General features: G+C 47.8%; 1 protein-coding gene across 2 annotated transcripts in view; it reads left to right on the forward strand.

Annotated features, from left to right (window-relative positions):
- The window catches only part of LOC144176059 (CD151 antigen-like), a 366,885-nt gene that overhangs the window by 237,880 nt on the left and 105,221 nt on the right, over positions 1-23,784 (forward strand). Inside the window, exon 3 of one of the 2 annotated variants that reach the window (XM_077705182.1) lies at positions 4,514-4,659. The exons of the other annotated variant lie outside the window; for it this stretch is intronic. The gene's annotated coding sequence lies outside the window, so the exon portion shown is untranslated. The remainder of the gene's footprint in view (positions 1-4,513; positions 4,660-23,784) is intronic. 2 annotated transcript variants of the gene reach the window in all.

Below are 23,784 nucleotides of genomic sequence, written 5' to 3' on the forward strand. Positions count from 1 at the left end.
CGCCCGAGCTCCGCGATGCGAGCGCCCTCACACGCCGAGCGCGCTCCTCTCCCCTTGCCCTCCGCTACTCCCGCCCGAGCTACCACATGCTCCGGTTGCTAGGCGCGCCACAGCTGTTGCTAGGCGCACGCCGGCCAACGCACGACAACCCCGGACTAAGAAATGCATTCGCATTTAAAAAATGCCGGATGCACAGAGTAGCTATGGACACGCGGTAGGGTATCTAAAGAAACATAAATGCGCTCTAGCCTAGCGTGAGAGGCTGCTTAAATGTGTAAAACGATTTTGCAGGCGGACATTTTCTCCATTGTCATAAAGGTGAAAGTCGCGAGCAATGTTTTTTAATGTTGTTGCACTATAGTGCGATCGCTGGATCTCACATGACCTGTCACTCGGGTTGCACGCACAGTTAAAGTCCACTGAGACCATTAAGTGGCGCTCAGTACCCAGGTAAATCTGTAATGACAAAAAATATTCTTCCCGTTCACAAGGTCGAGATGGTGCATATACGACAAGAAACCTCCATGAATGGCCCGCGACCATTAGGTCACGCATTCCGGGCGCACAGCGATTCCTTTGGGCTGGCAGCGCGGGCGTTGGCTTCAGACTTGGCGTGGGTTCTAGCGCGTGCTAACGGGGCCCACTTTGGAAGAGATGTGAAAGCCTGCGGACGAAACGATCCGTGCCCGCCAGTCATGGAGAACGTTAAGCGGCAAGTGCGCAAATAAATGTATTGTGATGACATGTGGAGCGAAAACTTGGCGCCTTGCTGAAAAACTAGAAAACCAACTTAGGTCTGATGAACGGGCCATGGAACGAACAATGATGGGAGTAACAGAGACAGGAAACGAGCTTCCTGGATCAGGGAACAAGCTAGAATAGAAGGTATCGTAGTTCAAAAAAAGAAAAAAAAGAAATGGACTATGGCTGGCCACGTAATTGGGCGAAATGACAGTCGGTGGACGACAGAGGTGGCATAGTGGACACTGACAGACGGGTCTAGGGACGAAATACGCGTAGGCAGAGAATGGACTCGATCGGCGCGGGACAAGACTCAATGTAGGCGCTCAGGATCGCAGCAAATGGTCTTGAAGTTCTCAAATCACGTCAGCCATAATTGCCGTTGTTTGAAGCGCATCAGCTGCATCGCGCCACTCGGGGCTCAGCCATGCCAGGGGGAGGCTGTGAAACCGCATCAAGCACAGGGGACGAAGGGCGAGGTTTAGAGGAAACAAATTGATTCGTGTGGCATTAGCTTGCCTCCGTTTTGCCTCTTTTGCGGGTTTTCATTGTGCGCGGAGTGATAAGACGGACACTGAGTAAAAGTTCTAAATAAATCTTTGCGCAAAGCCATCACCAAGTGGCATTGCCCTTGCTCGTCCGTCTTGGCTCACGTCTTGGTCGCATAGCCTTGGCAGTCCTTCGTCGACGCTTTTGTAAGGCTTACTCGCACCGCTCACAAAAAGCGTGGCGTCCAGCGTTGCTTTCAACTATGCAGTAGCACACAGAAAACAAACGCAGTCACCAGCGCCACCATCGGAACACGCGATCGTGTCCGGCGTTGCCCACAAGCGAAGTGTGTCGGATGACGACATGCAGCGTGGCCGAGCGCCAAATATAGGCAAGCCTGCCCCCGTTTCGGTTTCATTGGCTACGTGCCAGATGACCGCACACGAGCACGCCGGAGGGTTTTCGATCGCATGGTTGTCCTAAAGCTGTTGTCCTGAAGGCAAAATGCGAGTTTGTCTCGTGAAAAAGAGTGCTTGGTCCCAACCAACCAACCAATCGCTTTTACTCCAGTTCTTTTCTACAGGCAAAAAAAAAAAAAAAAAACTGAGGATGGCAAGAAAAAAGCAGTCATTAACGACTGCTTGACGAGCCTTGCCACCCCTACAGGTCAGCATACGCAATAACACTGCAATTTCAAGGAAAAAATAATTTCTTTAGTGGAAACAAAAACAATGATGACAACAATGATGACAATTTTATCACAACCTTCAAAGGAGTAACGAAGATACGGCGGCAAACAGGTGCAGCAGTGGCGACTCCACAGCCACTTCCTGGTGATTTCTCGATGACATCACATAAACTTGCAATATGTGCGATTGGCGTCGGCCGATCCAAGTCACGCCCAAGAAACACGACTGGGCCTATGTAGCGGGGCCTCTAAGTCTGTTTTACCGTGTTTCCTGAACGCAAAGGGGCGGTTAACACACTGGAAACTGTTTTAGTACTGGTTTGACTTTTACACCCCGAACATGTTTCAGGATGATCGGGTTAAACCCGACTTCTGCCCGAATTCCCTTCTCAGGGCAGCGATTTGCACAATCGTGCACTGACGGTCCGCCGTTGTAAACCAGCACTTGCAGGAAGCAAGCCCCGAAACCACAGTTTCCGAACTCATTGAGTATTGCCATGACTCTACCGCTCGCTACCTCCTGCAGGCTGGCAAATGCTGCGCTGATATTGTTGTGCCTAGCTAACCGAAGCGGTGTTGTCTAGGGAACTTCATCCCAGTTGAGATACGTTCAGCGATCAGGCAGGTCTCGAATGAATCCCCACATGTTGCCCCTGCAGATGATAATGTTCGTAGACAAGGATGTGTAAGAAATCGATGAACAGCTTTTTTTGAATAAAATGTTTCATTTTCTTTCTTCCTTTGTTCAGAGATTGCCCCGCACTGCCCGAAGGCGCTACAGCAGGGGGGGTTACTGCATGGACAGGAACAAATCTTCATTTTTACAGCACACTTGCGCTTCGGACAACCTGTTCCACTGTTTAATGGTTCTTACAAAAAATGACTTAGCGAGTATGTCCGTCCTGGTACGCCATTCCCTTATTTTGAAAACATGGTCAGTAATATGTGAACGGTAATGAGGTTCTTTGAAGTATTTTTCTGTATTAATACCTGTTTTACTGTGGAATATCTGAAAAAAAGATCTTTAACCACAATTTTCGTCGTTGCGAGGAAAGCAGCTCCCACCCAAGTTCGTTTTTCATCTGAGTGCAACTATCTTCCCTCTTGTACCGTCCCAAGACGAACCTAGCCACTCGGTCTTGAATTTTCTCTGGTTCATCAGACAGTGTGACTTGGGAGTGATCCCATACCCCACACGCATAGTCACATGTCAAGTAAGCCGTCTTTAGGCTCTGAAGGTTTTAAGTTGCGTTGCATGAAATTCAGCGCCCTTCCAGCTTTCTCCACTACGTCGCTAGCATGTGCATTCCATGAGCAATCGTAAGAAAACACTACACCTAGATATTTATATGTAGCAGCTTTTTTTACAGGCTGATTATTTAAAAGGTACCCAGTCTCAACTGGCTTCCGTTTCCTTGTAAAAGAAACGTGAACACACTTTCTATTATTTAAATTCATTTTCCACGTACAGCACCAATGCTGAACATTTTCCAAGTCAATTTGCAGTTGGGTAGAGTCACTCTTACTTCTTATTTGTTTATACACGACGCACTCGTCTGCAAAAAGTCTGACACGTGAATGAATACCTACTGAAATATCATTAATGTAAACTAAAAACAAAAGCAGCCCCAATACAGAGCCCTGCGGGACTCCCGACGTCACATCACGTACTCAGAGCTTTTGCCGTTTAAAATGTCACATTGTCGACGCTGACACAAATAATTTTCTATCCACTTAAGCACAACGGGAAGTTATCAATGTTCTTTATTGTCGTCATTACTGATGCATTTTGCGAACGAATGTCAAATTTTGGAGAGTTTTTTCTAGAGAAACCTGATGTCCCTCGACTACCTGATGAAATAAACACCAACTTTAACGCATTAGAGTTAAGAAAATCGTCATACCGTCTAAAACATAACTTAGTATGTCTGTACTTAGTATGTCTGTAGATATAACCCGAAAAAAAAACGGAATTTTGGAAGGATTTTGCAAAAAAAAATAATAATAAACCGATTGCTCTCCGATTATCAGTTAGAAAAATAGCACCCGATTTTTAGCCCCCCCTACCCTCCCCCCTTTTAAAAGAAATATGCAACCCGAAATCTAACACCCTACTAAGATTACGTCACTACCTCCCATAGCACGTCACGGTAGCGCGGAAGTGGGAGGTTTTTCAATATTGCTTGCGTTTTTTTTCTTTCGTTTCGAAAAAACGCTGTTTGCTGCTGGGATGAAGCTGGCTGAGTTGTCAAAAGATAGTTCTTTCATATTGAGCAAAGTTGTATTTTCTCTTCCTGGCCCCTTCAAAAGAAGGAGATAGTCAAGCGCTGAAACTGGGGGCGGTGAGGAAAAATATAGCGTCATACTGTGTACGCGAGGTGCCTCAATCACTGAAGCTGTCGCGACAAGCTTCACACTTGGAAGTCAATATACGTGCGCGACCTTCCCGTCTCTGCGTGTGTGGAGATGGGCACGCGCATTGCCATTACGTAAGCAGTTTTGCGCGGTGGCAGTCGGGCAAGCGAGCAATGTCTTAGCGACCAGCCAGGCCACACACGGGACTTACCAGTGCGTTCACCCTATGATTACGCGCAGCGCACATCTTCGTCAAAAGTGCAATACGGGCCGGCGTGGCAGCCAGCAGGACCCGCTCGGGCAACACGGGGCAAAGAGCGGGCGGCGATAACAGCGGCTCAGAGATGGAGGCACGTGATGAATGGCCCGGGGAAGGCGGACAATGGGTGAGCGAACCAGCGAACGACTAGCACGCACACAGCTCGATTGTTGGCGGCCGTGTTCGGACACGGTCGGCGGTTCCAAGCAGCGGGAAGAGTAGGCGTCGACGGTGGTCGAGAAGGAGGCCGACAATGCCCAGCGGCGGTTTGACTCAATTACGCCGTGGAGCATTCCCCGTGTGTCGCATCGTCGTTTACGGCGGCGCCGATGCCGTTTGCACGCTGCGTGATGATCGTAACACACGGATTCTTGCGCCTCCTTCGTTTGATGGAAGCGGTTGGAATGTGTGGCGCGTTGTATCGTCACGTGCGACAATGTATGAAACCTTGCGCCGTTGGCCGTATCGTGTAGAGTGTCGAAGGCAAGCATGAGTGAGGTGTATGCGCGGAGATCAGTTCATGTAGGGAAAGCTTACGCCCTACCGACAATCCCAACTGGAGATTTCGATGGTACATTTTTTTTATTTTCACCTATTTTTGCACAGAAACAGGACCAAAGGAAGGACTGCGAATTCAAGCAGCCGATAGGACAGTTACGGTAATGCTACAACAAACTGCGTTTTTTTTTTTTGCAAATGCTATAGGTTGATTTCTGACACGCGCCTCTGGAGTCGCTCGTGACAGGCTGAACGTGTGAACAAGCAGCAATGCACGGACACGAATGACCGTGATAGTCTTTATACTGTCTTTAAATGTGGAGGGAAGTGAGCTTCGTCGGCATCACACTTGAGAGAGAGAGACTAAACATCTCTGTCTAAAATGTAAAACAATTGTGTAAACCAAAACACCTTGGTTACGTTTATTGTACTCTAACCAGTCTTCGCTTGTTTTTCATTCTAACCTTACTAGTGCACTGAAAAGACAGGATCAGAGAGAATTTGGCGCCAGTAGGTCTCATTTCCTCCCCCGGTGAAGCCCTACGCCATGAGGGCGAACCTCGAGAGAGTTTGCAGCCGTTTATTTATTTATTTATTTATTTATTTATTTATTTATTTATTTATTTATTTATTTATTTATTTATTTATTTTAACATACTGCCAATCCCATTTGGGATTTGAATACACGTTTGAATAGAGAAAATTCAAACGTAGTTTTCGTTCACACAGGAAAAGAACACTATGAAAATGCGAGACAGGTTTTCTACGTGACAAGCGAGGTTGCATATTACATATGAAATCTGAAATCTCATGCATCAAACGTCACCAAGTTCATGAAAAAACAATGCAACAAAACATAATCAAATTTAATGCAGGATGAAACACAGACAAAATCTGGAGGCAATATTTTACAGCAGCGATTCAAGAACGAACGAAACCAAACATTTTACGAAACCAAGCCAGACATATTACTGAAGAACTACTCAGTAATAGGGAAAATCATAAGTGACCCAGAGAGGGTAGGAAACCATGTAGACTCACCTGATTAGATTCTCAGTGTCATTTTGGTTAATTTGTTTCGTGGGGGTGGTTTTCAACTAGCGTTAGGAATTGTTCTATAGATGCGCTACCCGTAATCGATGAGTGAATACCGTTCCACTCTCTTACAGCTAGCGGGAAGGCAATGAGTGCGATAATTGTATTCTTCAAAAGTTAAAGTCTGATTATGCAGGGGTGGGCCTCGCTTCAACGGTATACACTTTGAAGCATCAAGGCTTAGATTTTTATGAAAGAGTTGATATAATAATTTTAAACGCGCTAGTTTTGAACGATTCCGAAGTGTAAGCATACTAGCGTTCCTCAGTGGTCCTGTTGGCGAAGTATTTGTGTCGTACCGATTTTAAATGTACCTAATTGCTTTTCGTTGTATTCGCTCTAGGTTTTTTATGTGACTTTAGCACAATGGAACCAGATAATGTTAGAGTACTCGAGTAAAGAATTAGCCCACAAAAGCGTTGTGGGTTAATTTCGTTGTTTCTGACAGTCCTGATCGAAGGCGTCTTCTGAGGGAAAACAGCCTTCCTAGTGCGGATGATGCGATATGATTTATGTGGGCATCCCATCTGAAGTCTGCCGTAAAGATCGCTCCCAAGTATTTGTGCTGGTGCACCCGGATTATGTGTTCGTACCTGTTCTTCCTTCTGTTATTGATAAATGAGCGCATTTTTCTACACTGGGGGACATTTGCCAGACATTACTCCAGTAATAAACAGAGTTTAGTGCAGATTGTAATATCAGATGGTCTTCTATGGTGTTAATTTCCCGGTAAATTACGCAATCGTCAGCAAATAATTGAATGTTGGCTGAGATACTGGAAGGCGAGTCATTTATATAAATAAGAAATAAGATTGGGGCCAGGACGCAACCCTGGGGAACTCCGGATGTGACATGTGTTAATGGTGAAAATTTGCCACTGTATTCTACATACTGGAAATGGTTGATTAAGTAGTTTTTATCCAGCGAATCATGAAGTTGTCATTGATAACCGACTCTAGTTTTTTTATTAGCTTATTGTGTGGTACCCGATCGAATGCCTTTGAAAGGTCCAAGAAGATTACGTCGACGTGATTTTGGTTGTCTATGCTTACAGATATATCGTGTGTTAGTTCAACAAGTTGAGTTATTGTCGATAGACCCTGACGGAAACCGTGTTGGCAAGGTGATAATATATGTTCACGTTCTAGGGGTGTAGTTATGTGCTTTAGGATAATGCGCTCAAGCAGCTTGCGTACTGTGCAAGGTAAATAAATTGGTCTGAAGTTTGACTCGGCGTCATAGCGGCCTACTTTGGGTACGGGAACAATTTTGGCCGTTTTCCAGTCTGTCGGTAATGTAGCCGTTGACAATTATTTGTTCAAAATCAAGACCGGATATTTTTCTACCAGTTCGGCGTATCTTTTTAACAAGCAGGTGCCGACATAGTGCCGACAGATGTATTTAAACACCTGAAACGGTAGATGAACGATCGTTGTCTACAGATGAACCAATCCACTTCTTTTCCACGCAGTTTTACCGTTACTCCTCCTCCCGACTTCAAACTTGCTTTCCGGGCGCCGTTCACCAGTGTTGCTGCAGGCAGCGTTTGTTCAAAACAGAAGTATCGAAGAACCAGAGAAAGGAGGGAAACAGTGATTGCTTTGAACGAACTGTTTGCTATTTTTCACAGCGCAGTATGAGTTGGTTGAAAGGAATGCAGTAAGGAAACACGCCTGAGTGTGCAGTTTGTTTGCAGAGAAGCGTAGGGCGTCAAGCTGGAAACCGGAACACCTGCTTCCGACACCGGCGACATGAAGGCGTACTTTTCCAGCAACGCGGCTACAAGCAATAGCGGCTAACTCCGTTTCGCCCGAGAAAGCCTGGAATGTAGAGTGCGTTTACAAAAACTACGAGAGCACTTAAGCACTGTTTATGATATAGCGTTTCGCAAAGTAGTAGTGTGCATCTGCCGAACATTCCGTATAATTTTGCCGTCATCCTTTTACTTTTGTGCCTTATTCTCTGGGTTACTAATTTCCGGCACATAGCCGCGTTAGCAGCACGGAACAGAGAGAACATTTAGCGGGAACGCACTTCAGTACTCCCCTAATTTCTACTTCTGTAATCCATATACATCATCATCAACATTATCATCTGGTACTCAAATTGTTCACGCATATCTCAGTATTTGTTTCTAACACGCGTGTCAAAGTAAAAGGCCGCAATGCATTCACTAGGTACGCGTTTTGTCGGCTACAAAGGCTCGCATTCCAAAGGCCCTAGGTTCGAGTCCCACCCTTGCCCAAATTTGCCCTACTTTATTTTTAACTACATAATTAAGTTCGCTTACCCGAGGTTTCCTGGGAAATTTGAGGTCAGCTCTATCATTCCTTGACCTGGTGCCTATTCTTGAGCAGCCGGTGATTTTGTCCTCCAATCGGCTGCCATTTCGTGTGGTGTTCTTGTGCCAAACATTCGACCTACCGCAGCAACTAATGCTATCGCATTAAAAACCAAATTACGCCACCCACGCGACCTCTGAAGCCATGCTATCTCTACCTGTTGGTGTCGGCGCTCTGTGAAAGCTGGAACCCACGGTCGCGGCGGAGCACATTATGCTCCTCATCGATAAGGCACAGAGAACGACAAAAGGGACTTTGCCTAGGACTCCGACGACTAAACAGTTTCTTCAATGTATGCGAGGGGAAGCGCCACTATTGCAAGAAAACGACACGTACGTTAGCGTTGGTATCGGGAAACAATAAACAGCTAGATCTTTTATCTTACACGATGGGCTGGTAGTAATGGTGAAAGGTTTCCCAGTTTTCCTTTTTGCTGCGACAGGTGTCAGCAAATGCCTTACTTGTAATGCAGTGTGGTCTCACCAGGTGTCGGCATGGAGTACCGCTTACCTTGAACTGCTCATAACTGTGCTTGGAATGACGGATGAGGTGTGCTCTTTGAGAGCACTCTCATACCATGTGGAACTGGGTATGCGGCTTATCAAAGAGTACAGAGATTGCTGGGTAAAGGCGCGTAGTAAAGTTCCGTTAGGGTAGGGATTTATCTGTAGCTGGCTGAAAACGGTTGTTCAGGTCTGGCAGCAGAGTGAGGGGATATTGTGCGTATATTCTTAAGAATACGGTCTTAAGAAGCTTGCCAAGTGGTCAGATGGTAATGCTCTAAAAATCAATGCGAGTAAGTAGAAGGCCATTTTGCTCCAAGCTAAATATAAGAATTCGCACATTCAAACTGACCTTATATTAGGAAACGTCCCCATCGAAATTGTCCACAGGCATAAAATTCTTGGGGTGACTTTTTGTACTACCTTGTAGTAGTCTTGCCATATTGAATCTCTCAGCAAGTCATTGTCAGCGGAAGTAGGTGCATTATTGCGATATCGACATTTCTTCCCCATAACAGCCGAACTACAAATCTACCATGCTTTATTCGCGTCCCACTTAAACTACTGCACCCTTGTTTGGGGTACCACTACTATTGCAAACTTAAACTATATTAATTGGTACAGAAAAAAGCACTCCGCTCCATAGCTAACGTAGCGTACTCACACACACAAACAATCATCTGTTTCCGAAATATGAGATTATAAGTGGAAAATATGTTTTTGATTTCATGTTACTTCTTTCTTACTTTCTTCAAATAAAAAACTGCAAGGTTTCTTAAAACCTCTGACTAATCTTCGAGTTAACGAGAGTGATCCGCGCACCCGCGCTCCTGGAATGTAGCTTGTTCCACGCCGGCGCACGAACTATCTTCGACAATCTTTAACACACCGATTGCCTTTCATTCGAAATAGCATGGAAGAGAGGAATTCGCGCCAACTCACTTTCTGGACGACGATTGCGCGATTATTTCATTCACAACTCGTTGTATCTGTTAGAAATTTTGCTGTATAGTGCACCCTTTGTTGATACTGGTACCTTTTTTTTTGTTGTCCACGCATTACACGCCATCGACGCAAGTGTGACGATTTCCTGTTCTCTGCGAATTTTCTCTTGCATTCCTATCGCACATGTGCATTTCCTATTGCAGAAGTATTTGTAACTTGCGGAAGTGTATGACAGGGAATCTTCTATTTTTCCACACAAACTTTCAAGAAATGTCTCACCATATTTGTAAATGTTTTCACTCGTACATGTGCATTGTTAGATCATTTCTGTAATTTGATTGAGCACCACTTTTATGCCTCTGTAACTTCAGATGTCTCGCTGCCTGTACGGGCCCCCCCGCACTTTCAAGTGGTCTATGACCGCTTTTCGCCTGGGGGTACCCCAAGAAAATTTCTTGGAAATAAAAACTTCACACTTAACTTTTTTACACCCTTTTTGACCGAAAAGGGTGTAAAAATTTTTGTCCCATGGCTAACACCCTTAAAAGGTGTTTTGGCAAAAAAGGGTGTATGGATGAAAAAAGGGTGTTGAGCTCAACATCCTTAAAAAAGCGTATTTAGCCTCACACCTTTTTTTAAGGTAATGGCATGCGCAGTGGCAATGTGAATCGGCGGAGCGCGCACCATTCAACACAAACAGCCAATACGCACAAGTTACAGTTGCAACGCAAATGAATTGAGCAAGAAAACCAACGGGATGCAAGCGGTACAGGGAGTGCATACTTAGTAATACCACACAACATGGAGGATTTTAGAGAAGCAAAGGTCTAGCTTCGTCTAGACCTTTGCTTCTAGGTCTAGGTCTAGGTCTAGGTCTAGCGTAGTGGCGGCGTCGTAAACTACCGAGGACGCTCGCTTGATGGCGCTCTAAACAAGGCTTTGTAAACATGGCGGATGCTTTTTTCACAGGGCGCTTGAGCTCCTTAACAACATGGCTGCCCTCGCACGGCTCCTGGCTGGCACGCTGGCCGCGTATGGCGCCGCGCTAGTGAAATGATGTTATGCCAGGTGACCAGATGGCCTCGACTGGCACAGACCGCAGTGACAGCCAGTGAGAACAAATCGTTTATTGTCCCCGCACGGGGCACCTTGAGTATTCATGGTGACGGTGAGCAGCGACACTGCGGACCCCGATCTCCCATACATAAGCCGTGTCCAACCGTGGCGAGGTGTTTAAAGGTGAAGGGTAGAAGCCGTAAACGGTGGCCGTCGGAGCCTTGGTCAAGCTCCGGCCGATGGGCTCCCTGCCTGTCTACCAGGCAGGGAGCTCCGGGACCTCTTTGACTACCAGGGTAAGGTCAAAGAAGAAAGTACCCCAGTCTCCCTGCTTTTATACTATGCTATAAGGCATTTTCAACCCCCCCTCCCCAAACGTGATCGGTCCCTGAAAAGGGGCTGCACCGAAGTTTCATTCCCACCTCTTCCAACAACTGTCTTTTCAACAACCGTGAATAACTATGCTCGTTTCCTTGTGATAGAGTCAGCTGACTCAGCAAGACCTGTCGCTTCCCTGTCTATATTCCTGGTTTCGAAATTCCTGCAAAACACAATAGGTGGAAAGTATCAAGCTAAAAAGCTTAGGACGGGAGAAATCCTTGTAGAACTCCATGCCGAACAACAAGCCCACACTCTTCTTGCACAAACCCGCATCCATGATCTGGACATCTGGACATCTGGACACCCCACCGGAGCCTCAACAGCTCCCAGGGTGTGATCTCTGAGGCAGATCTTCTTACGGAAACAGATGCCGACCTACTTGAAGGTTTAAAGGATGAGGGCGTCACAGCTGTGCGCCGCATCACGATGCGCAGGGATGATAATATAATCCCCACGAAACGTATTATCCTGACCTTTAACCGGTCCTCACTTCCTGAACATATAAACGCAGGCTTCATTCAATGCTCCATTCGTCCTTACATTCCGAACCCGCGCCGCTGCTTCAAGTGCGAGCGGTTCGGGCGCAGTACAGCCTCTTGCCGCGGCAAAACATGTGCGAAATGCGGCGCGCAGGACCACCCCACCGACAACTGTAATTCTGACATCCTCACTTGTGCGAACTGCAGGGGTCCACATGCGGCCTACTCCAGGAAATGCGAAAAGTTCCAAATAGAAAAGAAAATAATCTATCTCAAGGTAACAGAAAACATCACCTTCCCGCAGGCGCGAAAGAGGTTCGCCTCTTTTCCCCTGGGGAGGTACGCCGACGCAGCTCGCCGGGGTGGCGGAGCGGCGTCTGGTTTCGCCGGGGACCCAGTACCGCGAGTCGGACTTGGTCCCGCCCCTGCCCCCCCCCCCCCCCCCCCTTCCGCCCCAGGGTTGCCCCGGGCAGCCCAACCAGCCTCTGCACCGCTCGCTCACCCAGCAGCGGCTGTGGTGGTAACAACGTCTGTTGGGGATGCCGCTGCATCCACTGCTTCCTCTCTACCGGCCCAAAGCACACGCAAGGGCACGGAGGAGATGGAGGCAGTCGCAGCGACCCCCTCCCCCGCCTCACTGCCTGTGCCATCTGTGGTGCTCCCCACGCCTTCGGCACTGGCAGCGCAGGCAAAGAACACGCGAAAGGGTACCACGTCAAGGGGGCCCAGTCCGCTGGGCACCCCCTTGCCTTCAGCTGACGACGTGGACTTCGAGCCCTTCCGGCTTTCATCGCAACGAAAGGAACGGGCTGCGACGTCGAGGTCAGTAGAGAAGGTAAAAAAACCCCTTCCAAGAGTCCAAGCCCCGAAAGACCCTACATAAACAGTCACACTCCAGTAGCTTTGACCACATAATAATGGGAAGAGAAAACATTGTTCAATGGAACTGCAGAGGCCTTCTGAATAATCTTGACGACGTTTATGAGATTCTGCATGCCAATCAGCCAAGTTTAATGTGTGTCCAGGAAACAGATCTGAATTCCAAACACACAAATGTCTTGAATAGTTACCTGGTATACAGAAAACACAGGGATGGCTGCACACACTCTTCTGGCGGTGTGGCCATAACCGCCCGCAAATCCTTAGCATGCCACCCTATCACCTTGAATACCATCCTTGAGGCTGTAGCCATCCGCACAATAATAATTAATAGGTTGATAACGGTATGCTCCATATACATTCCTCCTGATGTTGCACTTACGACCGCTGACTTCGAGGCGCTGGTTGACCAGCTGCCCGAACCATACATGCGACCTTAATGCTCACAACTTTCTTTGGGGCTCTTCTCGAAAAGATGCCCGAGGTCGACTGATAGAGAAATTCCTTACATCTTCAGGAGCATGCCTTTTCAACAATAAACAGCCTACATACCATAACATAGGTCACAATACATACTCAAATCTTGACTTGGCTATTGGTTCGGCAATTCTCTTTCCATGTCTTGAGTGGGGTGTAGGCACGGACCCATATGGTAGTGACCATTTCCACACTTCATTAACGTATATAGGTACAGGCCCGAGAAGTCCATCCTCCCATAAAAGGTTTAATGAATCAAAAGCAAACTGGAATACATTTACAGAGACATCCAAACTACACCACACATTCATAGGACACCTACACGTTGAAGAAGCTACCCAACTGCTCACGGCGCACATCCTCGACGCCGCCGAAAAGTTCATTCCCCACGCCTCTGGTGCCCCGCGCAACCAGAGGAGGCCGTGGTTGAATGAGGACTGTAGGCGGGCGCGAGAGGCCCAGAACAAGGCGTGGGGTATCCTCAGTCGGTACATCGGTATCCTTCGTCGGGTAACCTCATTTTGTTCAAACTGGCCAAGGCGTTTGGAAAACGTGTGCTTCGTGAGGCAAAACGAGAGAGTTGGCACACCTTCTTAACACGCATAAATTCTTACACAGACACACACAAAGTCTGGACACGAATACGAAAACTAAAAGGACAACAGACACACAGCCTGCCCCTGGTCACTACAACAGGGGACACACTGGAAGACCAGGCTAACACACTTGCACAACACTTCGAACACGTGTCCAGTTCAGCACACTACACAAACACTTTCATGAAACACAAAACATCTGTAGAAACGAAGTCCCTGCGGGATAACAAGTTGCACACCTCTTACAATTCTCCTTTTTCAATTCATGAGCTGAAGGTTGCTCTGAGCACATGCAAGCCTTCAGCTCCAGGTGCAGACAAAATCACATACACAATGATACAGCACCTACACCCAGACACCCTTGAAACACTCCTACATCTATACAACAACATATGGCTTTCGGGGCACATTCCTCGCTCTTGGAGGGAGGCCATAGTAGTGGCTTTCCTGAAGGAAGGAAAGGATCCTTCCTCTCCCGCTAGCTATCGGCCCACAGGAGGCTTGTGTACTTTCTTGAGTACAATGGTCTTCTGGAGAGCTGCCAGGCAGGCTTCAGGGCGGTTCACCAACGACCAACTCGTCGCGCTCGAGTCCTATATAAAGGGTGATTTCCTCCACAAACAATATTGTATGACGGTATTCTTTGATCTGGAAAAAGCGTACGATGTCGCATGGCGGTATGGCATCCTAACCGACCTGAAGTCATTAGGCATGTCGGGTAACATGAGGAACACACTTGCCAGCTACTTGTCTCAAAGAACTTTTCGTGTGCGAGTTGGAACTGCACTGTCTAGGGTTCATGTGCAGGAAAATGGAGTGCCGCAAGGTGGAGTTTTAAGTTGCACCCTTTTTATTGTGAAAATAAATTCCCTTAGGAAGGCGCTGCCACCGTCAATTTCCTGTTCAATCTATGTAGACGACGTTCAACTCTCCTTTAAATCCTGTAACTTGTCTGTCTGTGAGCGCCAGGTCCAGCTTGGTGTTAACAAGCTGGCTGGCTGGGCAGATAGCAATGGTTTTAAATTTAATCCCGGGAAGTGCACTTGTGTTTTGTCCTCCAAGAGGCGTGGCATCCGGCCAGATCCAGACATTCAACTCAATGGTGTCTCGATTCCTGTCAAAAAGGAACACACGTTTTTAGGTATAATCTTCGACAAAAAACTCACATTTATCCCCCACATAAAACAACGAAAACTAAATGCTTAAAGACAATGACTATGCTGAAGGTTCTCTCGCACATTTCTTTTGGCGCTGACAAACAACTTCTTTTACGTGTTTTTACCAGTTTGAAAGGTTCACGATTTGACTATGGTAGCGTTGTTTATGGGTCAGCAAGTAAAACATCCCTCAAAATGCTGGACCCAGAGCTCCATCTTGGGCTCCGCCTGGCGTGTGGCGCCTTCCGCACTAGTCCGGTCGAAAGCCTCTATGTGGAGTGCAACAAATGGAACCTACAACGTGAGCGAGCATACACAGATCTCCTTTATGCCTTTAAAATTTAATCCGTGCCACACCATCCTTTTAAATCAGTTTTTCATGATACATTCATGAGTGAACTCCTTTTAAATCGACCATCGTTCACTGCGCCTTTCTCTTACAGAGTTAGAGAGGAAGTGTCAGAGCTTGCGGTCTCCTTTTTAGATACAATCCAAAGTTCTCTAACAGATTTTATAGCACCATGGCATCTCCGCCCTGTATCATGCGACACATCTTTCACACATATAGATAAAAACCGAGCTCCCACATGTTCAATTCTGCAGCACTTCTTGTATTTGCAGCAGAAGTATCAGCGTTCTGAATTTTATACGGACGCCTCTAGAACTGCCACCTCTGTGTCCTGCGCGGCGCATGGGCCTGGCTTTAATGTCACTAGAACTCTGAATAGTTATACTAGTATCTTTACGGCAGAGGCTTACGGTGTACTTCTTGTTGTCAATCATATACTTCAAAGCCACATCCCACAATCCATTATCTATACAGATTCCCTTAGTGTTGTGCGGGCATTGTCGTCAATAAAGTCTTCGGAAAATCACATTGTAAATCTGATCGTCAAGGGTATTATGTCTGTGTATGCCCGCAAATTTGAACTGGTCCTTTGCTGGGTCCCTGGCCACTGTGGTATAGCCGGGAACGAAGCCGCGGATCGAATGGCTGCTGCTGGTACACTCTCGAATGCAGTAGACATAACCACATTACCGTACACCGACGTGAAGCCACACATCAAACAACAACTTCGCAAAACATGGCAAACACATTGGAATGGACAAACAGACAACAAGTTACATGTAATAAAACCACACTTGGGGCCGTACACCTCCGGTACACGCAACAGATACATAGAAGTCGCCTTGGCTAGATTACGGATAGGCCACACGCACGCAACGCACTCGCACCTGCTCACTGGATCTCCAAGACCTCTGTGCAGCAGGTGCGGAGAGGCCCTATCTGTGATCCACATCCTCATTCAATGCAAGGCACTTAACACAACACGACACAAACATTTCCCTGAAGTATACAGACGACACATTCCACAGCACCGTTCATACTTTTTGGCCGACGAACCAATGTTTCCTCGTCAACGTGTTTTTAAGTTTTTAGCTGAGGTAAAATTTCTGCAGCTCCTGTCATATCACGTGTAATCATCCTGGCCCTATACACCAGCCATCTCCATTGTCTTTTGTTTTGCGTCACTTTTACGTCTACTCACACGTTTTAGAATTTACAGTCTCATCAACCATTATATAACTTCTTCTTTGGCGCTCTTTGCCCATAGTCGGCCTTGCGCCATTAAAACCTAACCATCATCATCATCATCAAATCGTTTATTGACATCCGCAAGTTTACAGAGGCCAGGACATCATTTCATTTCGATCGCTGCAATTGTACGTCGCTTTTGTGACAACTTTTTTTTTGCCATAATAACTCGTTCACTTGATGCCAACTTCGCATACAGGAAGGGCATATTTATTACTAACCATAAGAAAAACCATATACGAAATTAAAAAAAAACCGTGAAACTGCCGCTGAAATGAAGGGGCTCGATGTTACAACCTTAAAAATCTAAAGGCGAGATCACGCTGATGGAACCAGCAATTATCGTAAAGGTTCGTTGAGAAGCACGTGCTCTAAATAGCAACGTTGCGGAAGTATAAACTAGTCTTTTTTGAGATGGTAAGCTACAACCACGCAATTTACAAAAGCGTCCGTTTACCCAGCTTTTCCCTTGGGAAAACAACATCTGCGGTGCGTGGATAATGAAAGCATGATTTACATTTTTAAAGGCGCAGCCTGTGTCGCAGAAATGCCGGCGTCGGCGGCGGCGTCCGCTGTGAGCAAAAGATCAGCCTGTGGGAAAAAATTCCCGCGCCTTCCCGCGAGGGGAACACGAGTAAATACAGAGCATTGGGGGTCGTTAACGCCGCGTAAAGTCGCGTTAGGGTGGGTAGTTGGGTCGTAGTTGCGTTGGTGTTGGTTTGGGTAGAGAGAGGAGAGTAAAGTCGCGTTAGGGTGGAGCGAGCGTCAACCAAGGAAGGAAGGAGCAACGCAGTGACTGAAGCACGAGCGACCGCTAGCCGCTTTATATTTGCAGCGCGCGCAGTAGAGGGAGAGCAGTACGGGGAGGGGGGGGGGGGGGGGGGGGGGGAGAGCGCGCATGCGCAAGCAGCGCGCGCCCTTCCACGCCCCACCGCGCTGCTATCACGCACCTGTTACGCCGAGACCGCGACGGAGCGAACGGGCTGACTACGACGCATGCGCGCGCCAGCTGCTGTTGAGAGAGAGGAGGGAAGGAGGAGAGGCGCACCTGCTGCGGACGCGGAGCTGTGGACGCCGTCCGACGCAGGAAGAGGCGAGGCTAAGAAATGCTCTGCATTTAAAATCCCGTAGCGGCGCCCCTTACCCGCGGATGGTAAGGAGCTGCGCCAACAGATTTCGTGCAAGCAAGAGCATGGAGAAAGCTCTCACCGACCGGAAGGATTTTGTGCGACACGAACGGGGCCCGATAACGCTATCACCTTCCACGCCCAAAGTATTCACCAATTTAATTTCGTTTAGTTTGTACGGCTGTCATCACCTGTCGACAACGCAGTTTGCGTGAAATAGACCGTGTGAAATGTAGTGGGTCCTAAAACAAAGTGATTATGCAGTTCAAATTCTGCTCGGAATGGTAAAAGATGGTGAGTTGTGCTTCTATATGGTACGTAGAGTTGTAAGGGAATCGGATGTTATAGTCTCACTCTTTATTACTCCTGCTATTCTTTAAAGGTGTCTTATGTATTAGCCAACAAATGCATTCTTTTTCTTGTAGTTACACGAGTTCATCGGCACGGTTTTCACGGGGCGAATCACAAAGACTTCTACTGTGATTTCAAATTCACGGGTTCTCTCGTATTCTCGCATTCATTAGGGTCCTATTGGGAAATATCGATCGTGAAGCTTTGATGGCCGATCTTTTGGCGAAAGGGATGCCTAAGCAATTTGGAAGTGAGCAATTCAGCTCTAACTGGGGACTCTCCACTTCCAGCTGCGTATCACGTATGCCGTGCCTGTGACCCATTTGACTTCAACGAAAACGTTCCGCAATGAGGGAGTCATTAGGAGTGCCTTCGTTTCAAAGCAATTACGTGCTCGCTCTGCGAAATCCTCCCTGCACTGAAGAGACAAAGAAATTACATAAGGTGCAATAAGGTGCAATAAAAACGGGACATAAATGGGAAAAGTTTAGTTGCCCATACTTCACGTTTCTTCGTTCTTTATCTGTACAAGCTTTAGGCATGTGTGTACTATGATTAGAAGAACGACGTCAGAACTGTGGTACAGGAGACATCAACTGTACAGAGCTCGGAATAAGAAGCAATACGTGTATTGGTATATTTTATGCTGAAAACCTGAATTGGAGCAGCGTTTTTAGTTTTGCTAAAATCCATACCTGAAATAATTTTGTGCTCCCCTTCGAAGAAATGTCTAATGAGATGGACGGTGACACACGACCTTCCAAATTTCGTTCTGTTCGCGTTATCAGGTTTTATTTTGTTTGATTCCCTCTTCGGTACTCTAATTCCCTCCACCTTTCGATTGATCCCACTTTATTTCTGGGGGCGTTTATTATTTCGCCCATTTTTTATGCTTTGAACACTGTAATGAGCGTAGAACTTTTGCAATTGAGAAATAACGTGTCCTTGAATTTCGTTTCGAGACCCAAATTTACTTGAAATACTTCCTGCTTCCTCCGGGAGACAGAATGTTCCCAGTCCCTCTTCCCTGACGTGAAATTTGGCCCTCTTTGTAGGTTCCGTAAAAATGACGCAGATGAGTTCTATTAGTGTTTTGAATCAAATTTTTGCCTACGTTTCCTTCCCGTCATGGCTGTTTACGACGCATTTTTCATTCTGCGGCTAGCAATAATTTTGCTAAGTAATGTTGTGCAAGGCGAGAAGGGGGGGAAATAAAAAAAAGTCAGCCCGGATTTTTATTCTCACCGGAGCCGCTGTAGCTTCTACACTTTGTGCCTTTGTATCGCCATACCTAACGGAAATCAGAAAAATATTAATCCGTTCCACAAATCGCACTTCTCTACCTAGACAGAAACTACAGCGCGTCAAGCCTAAAAGGAAAGGGAAGGAAATTTAGTCTTTACGTGATTCTGCAAACTTTATGACCCTTCTACTGAGTGGGCTTGGTAGTTTGAGGGATATATAGACCGCGGTTATGGTTGAATTACTGCCGGCGCGCAAGGGCAGGCAAGAGCAAGAACGCTAAATTCCAATGCATACAAGAACGCCCGTCGGACCTAAAAGCAATTCGCCCATTGCCAAATTTCGATTACCACCAGAGTGCGGTTTTTGTTCCCGTGCGTGCGGTTCAAACGAACATTAATCCTATTCGCCGCTTCCACAAAGACTGTTACAATTCAGCGCGCCCCTACCCTGTTCACGCGTGCTACGTACGTATTGGTGTAGTGCAGCCGAAGCGCACGTGAAGCACCTGTGCTTTGCGGAAAGCCCGTGTCGAGACAGGAACCCACCGCGCTGACCCCGACAGCGGTGACTCACGCCGCGCCAGTTGCAAAATACACACCTGTTCGGCATGTAGAGACAGCGTACGCCGCTCCCCAAGATCTCTCATCACCCCTCTCTCGGGCTCAACGTGCACCGCTGCAACCGGCCCTCACTAACTCGGAAAAGAGTTTTTGTGTGTGTCTGTACTTTTTCGTGCCGTGTGCAAAAGCACTAGGAGAGCTGCACTACTGTTAGCGCTTCGGGAGATGAATACGCGATTCCTCCGACCGCATAAATTATTCGATTGGTACCATCCGATTCCGCTGCCGCTCTGTTCCTAGTCATGCTGTAAGATCGCCCGGAAGGGTGCTGTTACTGTACCATCACTGCTCGCCTCTCGCCATGCCAGTTGAGTTTGGCTTCGGCTTTTTGTCGTCATCTGCTGGCCGCTCGTCCCCCACGCTACCGCTGCATGACGGAGGCCACGTGGCCAGGCTGGAGGCCGCCTTCCCGAATGCAAGAGGACTCGCGAGGAGGACGCTCGCCGATGGCTACCCATTAGACCTTCGCCAGTCAGTTACATTACGTTATGTACACCGGCGTTCTCTTCCCCGCACTTTTATGCGTTAATTGTAACTTTTCAGTGTTTTACCTTAAACGTTCGTAGCAGTGATCGAAAACAAGTTAGACCACGCGCACGGCAGAGCCCGTGAACATCTCATCCTTTTCTCTTGAGTGACAGCCGTAGCGGAAGGACACTGCTGCACCTGGCTTGACAGTAGCGCCAAGGTCACGCCAGCTCGCCAGAGGCCAGCTCGCACGAGAGGTTACAGCACTTTGTGTTTACCCGCGGGTCCAGCGGCAAAAAAAAAAAAATGCCCCAGAAGCTGCTAGCCGAAAAACAAGAATTTCGCCGCAGCTCGGGCCGTCGCTGGAGCGCATCTTCGGCCCTGGTTGAAACCAACGGCATCGTGTTGCTTCTGCTCCCCTACGTGCGCGGCCTACCTCCAGGGCGCACAGAGAAACCTGTCGACGCCGAGTAACGGCGGGGTAAGTGCAAGGGTCGAAACTGCGTCCGATGCGCCCGTTGCCCTGTTTCCGCTTCCCCTCTGCTTCGGCACTCGGGAGGAAACGCGCCCTTGTTCTAACCCCCTGGTCCATTATCCCTCTTCGTTCGCCGCCGGCCGCTTTCAAATGCCGAGACCGTGCCTCGTCGTATAAACAGCGAGGAAGCGGCGAGCACAAAGGACAGGGTGCGCCTTCCTTTGGCCGTTGTTATTTTTAGATCAGGTTAGCGCAGGGCGAAGCCAGCCCTGCCACTGTTTCCCAGTTGCAGCGGAGTGTGTGACAGCAGATTTTATTACAGCGACTGCAGAGACGTTGCGAGACCTTTGGGGCATGCGCTCACAACACCATTCCGTACGCGCCCACCAAGGTTGCGGGGCTCTGCCATTTGGTGCCGGAAGGCGAATAGAGAACGGTGAAGCGAGTTCGCCTCCTTCTCGGAACGCTTCGCCGTCGCCATCGCTGCGATTGTGAAAAGCTCTCGGGGGCAGATACGCGCTGCGCTGTATGTTGACTACCTAGTTAGAGGGCCGGAGCTCGAAGCAGTTTCCTATTTCGCGCCTTCGCGTACAATTTATGGGGCGCAACGCATCGTTTCGCTTCGTTCTTTATTTGATTGCACAACTAAATTCCATCGCAGATAAAAAAATGAAGGAAGCTCACACTAACACGTAAGATTTGCAGGTAGCGAAGCTGTACGCAACCATCACGACCATCACGAAGGTTTAAGTCCACGATTACAGCCGATTTGCTTCTTCTTCGCTGCCGCAACCACCTTTAATTTACTCCATCTTTGTTGCTATAAGTGGGAGATTCCTTCATTTTTTTGGGGGGGGGGGAGGAAATCATAATAATTGGACGTCACCTTGCAGGGGGTACGTTATGACGTGTCTTTCTCGTTCCGAGCAATTGTTGCCACAATTACAGCGAACGCTAGAGTTTTTAAATGCAGAGCATTTCAGTAACTCTCTATGTCACCCGCGTTGACGTCCGTAGTCCGCACCGCACCCCTCCCTACTATATATATAAAAAAAAAAACTATCCGGCGCCCGGTTTCGATCCCTCGACCCTGCGGGCGGAACGCAATGTACATGGTGCTCTACCCACTGCGCCACAAAGCCGACACAGAATGGGACACTACAAACGCGCCTTATATCGTTGACTCATTCAAATTACTGCTGACGAGCGCTCTCTCGTCAGCAGTTGCCACAAGTGCAACAACTTTAAAGGGACACTGAAGTGAATTTGTCAAGCTCCCATTTTTGCTTGCACTGTGTAGACTGGCTCAAATTAGCACACTTTTCATCGTTTATCCGGTTGACAAATCGGTAACTATTTTACAAAGCGCGAAAGAAGAAAAACTACCATGCGCGGTTTGCGGCGGCCGCACCAACTAAGCTGTGACGTTGGGAGGAGGGGCACGGTGATTGGACGATGCCCAAGGTTAGCAATCAAACAAGTTTCGATTTCGGTTTCGGTTCTGTAAAACAACATGTTTGACATCCGATGGCGTCGTTGGATGGGCATTCTCAATATCCCAGTAATCGCAGTACCGCACTTCTGCCATGTTGTCGGCTGTAAAATGCATAAGATAAGCCTCCCAGGACGGCATGGAATCGTAGCATTCACTAGCCGAGGCCTACGCAGTGCATGAACCCCCCCCCCCCCCCTCTGCGTCCCCGCAGACGAACAAATGCAATGCGCTATTCCCCCATATTTGGAGCTTGCCTCACTCATGCCTGTATCGTAAAAAGCGTGTTCGCACCAGACCAAGGGTCTGTTGATTCTGGCCTGTGCCCACTGCCCGCAAGCAGTCGGTGCTTATGGCAACAGCACGCCAACGAGAACTCGCTAGCGCGCCAGTGCCAGCCTGCGCCCGTTCTGTCAACTATTTCGTGGAGCAATGAAAGTTGCGGCCCAAAAAAAGGTGAACTCAGTATAGAAAACATCGGCAAAAAACGAAAAAGTTACCTTATAAAAAAAAAAAAAGCTTATACCCGCGGGGATTCCAACTTGTGACGGGCGAAACATTGACAATGATATACCTAGCGCTCCAGACCACACGGCCACGGGCGAGAGCGGTGACAGAGGAAATATAAGGTATATAATGTATAACCAGTTTACACTTTTATTTACTAAAGCTTGGGATTGGGCTAGTTGGTTTGACATCTGAGGGGGAATAAACAGCGCAGAGACGGGGACTAACAGACAAAAAGTACAGCGCTTGTACTTTTATTTAGTTTTAGTATTTCAAGCAGCTTAGGTGACTATTTGTTGTATTGCGCTCGTGCAGTAAGCGTCCCCCGACTTTCCACAATAGCTCACGTCTAGCAATTGCATTTCTTAGACGGAAAAGCGTTCGCAGATGCGTAGTCGTGCTGCTGACCGCTGTTCTCGTTCGCCCAGAACAAAAAAGTGCTTCCCGCACCCTAGTTTACGCTGTACGGTAAAAATATCAGTTGATTTTATTTCCTTAGTACCTATATTGACTTCGCTGACTCTTCTACCCCTTCAAGAGGCCTTATATTTTCCTACTGGCGTACCAGTCAGCGAAGAGTCGCATGTGCGCGTGTGCAGCGCTTGTGTGAATCGACCTTGACTTGGAGCTAGATACAGAGTACAAACTAACGAAGTAAAGAAAGACACATTCTTCCATTCACAAACGTGTTGTGGCTTAGTTTCAACTGATCGAGCGAATTGCCATGACCCGTCGGCGGGCGGCGGACTAAACGTTGGGCCGACTGACTCGGTCGCGGTAGGTCGGCGAGCCGTGCAGTAGCGCAGCCAATTGCCAGCTCCTCTCCTGCTGACGTCACACGAAAACGCCAAAGAAAATGGGCGAGAGTGCAGAGAGGAGGACAGCATTTTCGAATTGATTTTTCTACTAAAGAAATTCGCGTAAACGCGCTCATAGTGGTCGAAACAGGGCCTAGGGACTCC

The sequence above is a fragment of the Haemaphysalis longicornis genome, unplaced genomic scaffold (genome assembly GCF_048455015.1).
Source record: "Haemaphysalis longicornis isolate Haplotype H1 unplaced genomic scaffold, Haemaphysalis longicornis Haplotype H1 scaffold_3, whole genome shotgun sequence".
NCBI classification, from domain to species: Eukaryota; Metazoa; Arthropoda; class Arachnida; order Ixodida; family Ixodidae; genus Haemaphysalis; species Haemaphysalis longicornis.